The following is a 6761-nucleotide window of genomic DNA, read 5'->3' as shown; positions in this document are numbered from 1 at the left end:
AATCAGCACATTTTATTACAAGTTGAAGTTCACAAGACGGAAATCACGCCCTTTGGGTGAGTGAGTGAACTGATGTTATCAGGAGAATAAGTTGAGCTTATCTCTGTTACTCGTTCATTGTTGCTGTTATGCATATGTACATTCTGCTGTAACTGCATGTTACATATGCGTTATTACGTGTCGTTACTGTTACACTAGTGCAATGCTTCCCTTATTGTGTACATACATAAGAATGCTTATGCATACTCGCATTTAAACAGTACAATTAACAAAGTTGCGAGAAAACTTGCCAAAAATCAAAATTGTGCATTGAACTATTAAGAACATTGAAGGAATAACTGATCAGCAGCAAATTAATTGGTGTGCAGTGCACTCATCACTTGTTTTCTTACACTCAAGTTCTGCATAGTTTCAATTTCTTTCAAAGCGTAGAAACATGTAACAAAATATGTACTTGTTTAGCAAGAAGGAAGAATATAACGCTGTACTTTAGGCATAAATAAATACATTGTTAGCCCAATTGTTGCCGAATGATGTATGAAGTAAATAGTTTAATTCTTGGACAATTGGATTTGGAAACAAATCCACGTTTTGCAAATGAAAAATTTGAACTATTCGACGATTCATTCATTTAATCAACATACATATTTATTACGCATTTGAAAAAAAATGTACCAATATTTTGTACTTATTATCTGATAAGCACATACATATTTAGCACCACTACCAGTACCATCAAGGAAATCAGCATTTGCGAATTTTTGTGTATCCTTTATTGATCTACATGCATAAATATTTGCACTACTATTTGGAGGTTCAATACCATTTCGTAATCATAGATATTATTCTGATACGACAACTAAGGATATGCACCTTCGTAGTCATGCTTCTGTCTGGATTTGTGACAAAAAGATAAAATGCCGACAAGACACGACATCGGATAACCTGTTTAGCCAGCAAGACAGACGTCAAGTCGTGGTAAAATTTTTGAGTCAAATTACCTCCCTCGATTTTGAATGCGACTAGTGAGTGACTGTTATTACATGTAATTAGACGCATTTTGAACTTTTCCCCATTGACCGATATTTCTATTTATCATTCGTCATGATGATGCTGGCGATATGTGATGGTCAGATACAGAGACGTGAAACGAGCGATTTCGCAATATTTAAATAATCAAATAATTTTTTAATTCAACTACATAATAGGAAAAGTGCAACTGCAAACTGGTCGTCAAATAAATAATGAATCTTGCCAATTCGAATTGTTGTTGTACATATTTTTCTTAGGTTCACAGGGAAGACTTTATTTGAAACAAATTAATACATACAAAGTAGCAAAGGTTACGGGGAAGATTATTACAAATCATGGGAAAATCATGAGGATACATAATTTAAAATGCAAAATGCTGCTGAGACCTTTGCGTAAAATATCACCTGTTGAATCAATCAGGTTATAATTTAGTATATTACCCATCTGAAAATATAACATCGTGTAGTATCAATCAATACAGAAAATTGACGGGGATGAATATTTTAACAACTTTTTAAACGAGTATTGTCAGTTATCGTAACAATAAAAGAAGTTACAGATAGTCGTGAGTGGAATTTTGATAACAACAACTTGCACTCATTACAGAACATCGAATACTTTTTTGGACATCGTAGGGAAGGAAGGAAGCAAGTATTCCCTTCATTCATAATAGATAAATATGTAGTTAATCTATCACCATAATGCTCGTCAACGTGATGGATAGAGGTGTGTAAATTACTCGTGGCAGATTGCAGGGGTATGAACTTTGTAGTAATTAATTAAATATAAAATGTATGTAAAGCGATATGTGCGACTGGGTGGACACATTTTTCAGTGGTAACAATTATTTTACAGGTTTTAGTATGTATTTTTTCGGTCGCAATTTCAAATAGGTCACAAAAATAGGCGGATATATTATCATGAAGAGGAGTTCAAACTTTTATATTAGTCTTGCTTAAGACATTTTATGTCGATCAAAAATGTATCAGAAGTAATTAAGGCGACATAAGAAAACCTGATAAGCAGTCATACACATAATTTTAAAATTGCAAGGAACACTGAGATTTAATTCCTAAAATAATTTCGACTACAAGTTGCATGTTTTGTACCCATTTCCTCTGCACAGAACGTGCAACAATGTGCACAAAATATATATATTTAACATGCCAAATTCCTTGAACGATTAAAATATCAATTTTTATATTTCATGCGCAATTACATTAAATCTTAAAGTGGATAAATCACTAATTTTATTGACAGCAAAAGTCATCAGTATAAATGAGATAATTTTCCTATAAAATTACAACGATCACTTTACAAACAATTCAAATGGGATCATCGCCATGTCATGACATTAGTAAAACTAGTCCAAATATGGGCCAACTCAGTTTTTCTCGACATATTATTATATATTATACAATGCATTCATATTCCCAATCTTGGCAACACACATAAATAATTCACTTCTCTCGGAGGAGGTGTAAAAATCAGAGCGAGTAAAAAACCTGCATATCCCTCATGGAATTCAATTTTTTTTTTTTAAATAACTCGTTTAATGATGATGGGGAAGCAAGTACAAAAATACTAAAAAGAAGCGAAAGCTTATGGTCACACCGTGACACACTAGCTGAATTTTGATGGATACGTACACAGAATATGGCCACACAGTCAGAAAGATAAGCACGCGCTACAGTACGCATATATAGCTCCTTGTTATTTTTACGCGCAAAATTTACCCAAACAAAGGTATGTGTTTGGATTAAAGATAAGCAGAAAACTGCGAGTGACAATTTTTTATTAGGGTAAATTCATCACGTATGTAGAGCTCTGTATGTCCTTATCAATATCAGATGATAATCGAAATGGCGAAAGCTGTGAATGAGACAGATTTGATTATGGAATTTTATAGTTCATGGTTCACCTCAAATGCATGCAGTAAACTGAAAAACCTAGAAGCTAAACGTTTAACAGAATGGAATTTTAATTTTGTCGGAGATCCATAAAATGTACATATGAATCTTACCTGTTAACACCGCATAACGCATTTTATTGGCACATTATCCTAAAAATAGTAAATATTGAAATTATAGTGCAAGGAAGTAGGTAAGTAGCCCGTCTTCTTCCTTGCTTTTTTGGTAGCAATAAACTCTGCGCCAAGTATAATTACACATAATTAATTTATCTTTACTTTTTATTCATGGTTTTGTGCCCCCGCAGAATTATTGATTTTTAATTACATTATTAATTAAAACATGTAACACTATCACGCCGACTTATGGTTACAAAACCTCATAATAATTACGGCGAATAGATACATGCCAATTACATCAAGATCTCGTAGTGATTACTTCAAATCAGGAGTTGTGGTCTTAAGTCAGAAGTTCATTTTGATCTATTTTTAATTAAGTCAAACATACATAAATACATGAAGGCTTACATACTTACATCGTTCGTATTCACATGGTGGTAAGTTCAGTTCAGTTCTGTGTTGAGGTCCATGTAACTCGTTTCCTTTTCTCAACAATTAAAGCGGAATTGATATGGTAGCATCCATTTTGCAAAAAAATGAATTCAGCATTTCAAGTGCAAATAAATTTACTGTGAAGGGATTCGTTGTTCTATCAAGAAATCGTTAAGTTATATAATGTGTAACGATATACAGAGTAGCTTGCAGAATTATGTTACATACGTCAATATGCATTGAAAGAGAGTGAAATTTATTTCTAGTGTTGGTGGTTAGTCAATTAAACTAATTTATAAGATTCATGTCTGATTTTGTGTTTGAGGATAACATGGTAATCAATATATGTATGTATTTACTTTCCCATTACAATTAGGCAGGCATTAATTAGTGCGATCTCGGCTTGTTATCTTCGGACCAGATTTTTGCACTATAAATGTGCAAATGTGTATGTATTCGCATTGTTTTTTATTTTATTTTGAAAATTATAAAATGCATGTTAGAATTTTGCAAAAAATTGCACTTCTACATAATGTAACTTCAGTTTGGGATCAAATCTGAAGTATCTACGTATCCAAACTCAATGCAAAGTTTAATTAGGCATTTAATTAGGCGTACCAATTTAAAATTACTTAATTTAACGTGTCACGTAAAAATCAGGCTCAGCTAATCGCACAATGGAATTGCAGGAGATAAAAAAAATGTCCAAAATTGATTGTCCATGCTGTAACTTTATATGAATAAATCAAATCGAATTGATTGCCGACATGTCCACACCGAAATTATTCGAATATGAAAATCATGAAGAAATTATCCCTTTACAAATAGTATTTTTTACATGATTATTACTGAATTTCAATAATAAACGCAAACGCATCACAATACTTGATTAGTTGAGCGATGAGTTGCTCATTTCAATTATTGATGACATGAAAATGGCAACAATTGCATTAAAAAGTTTCGCAGTTTACTTTTTTAGCACATTTTTATCCCCGGATTGAGTACAAAGGTTTCATTACAAAGGAAAAAAACTGTGGATATCGGAATTGCTGATTACCTCCATTGTCGTAAAAATCATTACAGCCTACAGAAAATATCCTTTATCAAGTTTGATAGATATTGATTTTCAATGTTTTAAAAAAAAATAACTGATCAATTCAGCTTCACCCAGGAGTGCAGTGCAGTGTCACTTTTTAAGTCATACAAACGTAGTAAGTCAGACAGGCCAACTTTTCGTTTTCATCAACATCAACAAAAAGTGGTTTTCCAAACCAATCCAACAATTACCTTCGTTATGTGATGAATTCGATTTTCATGAAAATATTCAATTTTATAAAGTTTGATAATCTGCTGCTGACGAGAGAAGTGGTTCATAGTACACATTATTTTAGAAAGGCATAATAATTCCCCATTTTTTCTAGAATATTTTGATAATTGTTAATTTGCATAATGCAACTTGTACACGGCAGATTCGATCTGCCTACTTGGTGGCTGACATGTATGTATAAAGATATGAATATATGAATCGGCACAGTATGCATTTTTTCCTTTAGAATTTGTTTACCGTAGGCATTACTACGTAAATACGTATAACATTTTCGATGCAATATTCTAGTAAAAAAAGCTTCATACAAAATATTTTCAACTCGAAAACTTGCAATTATTTTCAAATTTCGCTAAAAAGATTGATCAGTGGACAAAATCTATATTTAATTTTTCCAATTATCTACTCCACGACATTATTGTTCAATTTTTCTTGGTTCGGTTACAAAATCGCGTTCTTCTGTTTAAAAATGCATCGTCTAATAACCAGAAATCATTAGCTAAGTACCTACGTGCATAGTTATTATTCGATGTGTGGTAAATAAAAATTACGAGAAAAATGCATGAAAACAGCAGGCACAAAAAGAAGAGGTACCACCACTACAAAGTGACATTATTACTATTATATTTTTACACTTATTAAGTCATTTGCCCTGTCGTGGCATCGCTCGTTCGTGAGGTTGATCATTATTACATGTGTCGCCGTCGTCGTCGTCCATCGCCTTGCATGGCTGGCGACTTGGTTAATGTTGCAGAATTTTTGGCATGTGTGTGACTACTTGATCGGTGGTTTTCGTTACAATATTCACTCGAAAGATGTTGAATGAACTTTTACAAACCCACAATTACGCTGCCGACTTTTATAATTATTTCATCCTAATCAAGGATAATTCAACCCTAATACATCTGTCATTACGGCATATTACATAGTCACTTGAGACGCTTATTTTCTGAACGCAGCACAGTAGCACACACGAGGATAAGTATGGGAAACGTGCATACGTGTGCATGGCGTGGCTACCTGGTGTCATCTCATAATATAATATTACTCAATTTACAAATTACTCGGCTTGCAACCCTATAATTACCAAAGTCAACATGAATGATCCAAATCACAAAATGTTTCTGCAATCCGCGTCAACAAATCAATAAAATGTGGAGATGTTAGGGAGAAATTACATCGAAAAGGTAAATCCATACAGTTATTATTTGTTATTATGCAAGGGAACCAACAAAATCCTTGAGATCTGTCTCAATTTCGTGGAAAATAAGTTCTAGAAGAAGAACAAATAAATAAATGGTTCGTACTCGTATCACATTTCACAAAACGTCTAATTCCAATCAGTCAAAGCAACTAACACGCCGTCGTCGTCGTCGTCATCGCCGTCGTCAATGTCTCAACATCATTTTCTCCAATGTCATCTCCAATGGAAAGCTTAGATTAAAGCGAACGAATTAGATAATTTGTTGAGAATCCCAGGATAAATTGGTGAATTGATTAAGAAGCGATACCAACCACTATATGGAAATGCACACACTTTGCGTTTAGGTAGATGCAGCAGCATTCATTCGTATTGTTTCATTCAATATGCACAGAAGAAGGCTTCTCGTTCCTTAATTCCCCTGACCTGATAATCTATTTAACAAGCAGAACCATATTATCCAAGGCACCTGTTCTCCAATGTTTTTTGTCAACAAGATACGTGGTGAAGAACAACGTCTGTTCTTGACTAGTATCAATCACACATTGATGATGTTTGTACTCCAATACGACAAATTTCATCAATTCATAAGAGTCATACACACTTCAATCTTTGCACTGCAATTAATGATTAAAGAAGAAAAGAAGCCTCGATTAATTGCCATGCAGCTCGTTTCTTGGCTGGTTGGTTAGTAGCCATTGTACTTTTGTTGACTTTTTTGTTGGCTTTTCTTGTATTTGTTT

This window comes from Folsomia candida, unplaced genomic scaffold (genome assembly GCF_002217175.1).
Source record: "Folsomia candida strain VU population unplaced genomic scaffold, ASM221717v1 Fcan01_Sc017, whole genome shotgun sequence".
NCBI classification, from domain to species: Eukaryota; Metazoa; Arthropoda; class Collembola; order Entomobryomorpha; family Isotomidae; genus Folsomia; species Folsomia candida.
Note: the sequence above shows the minus strand (reverse complement) of the source record.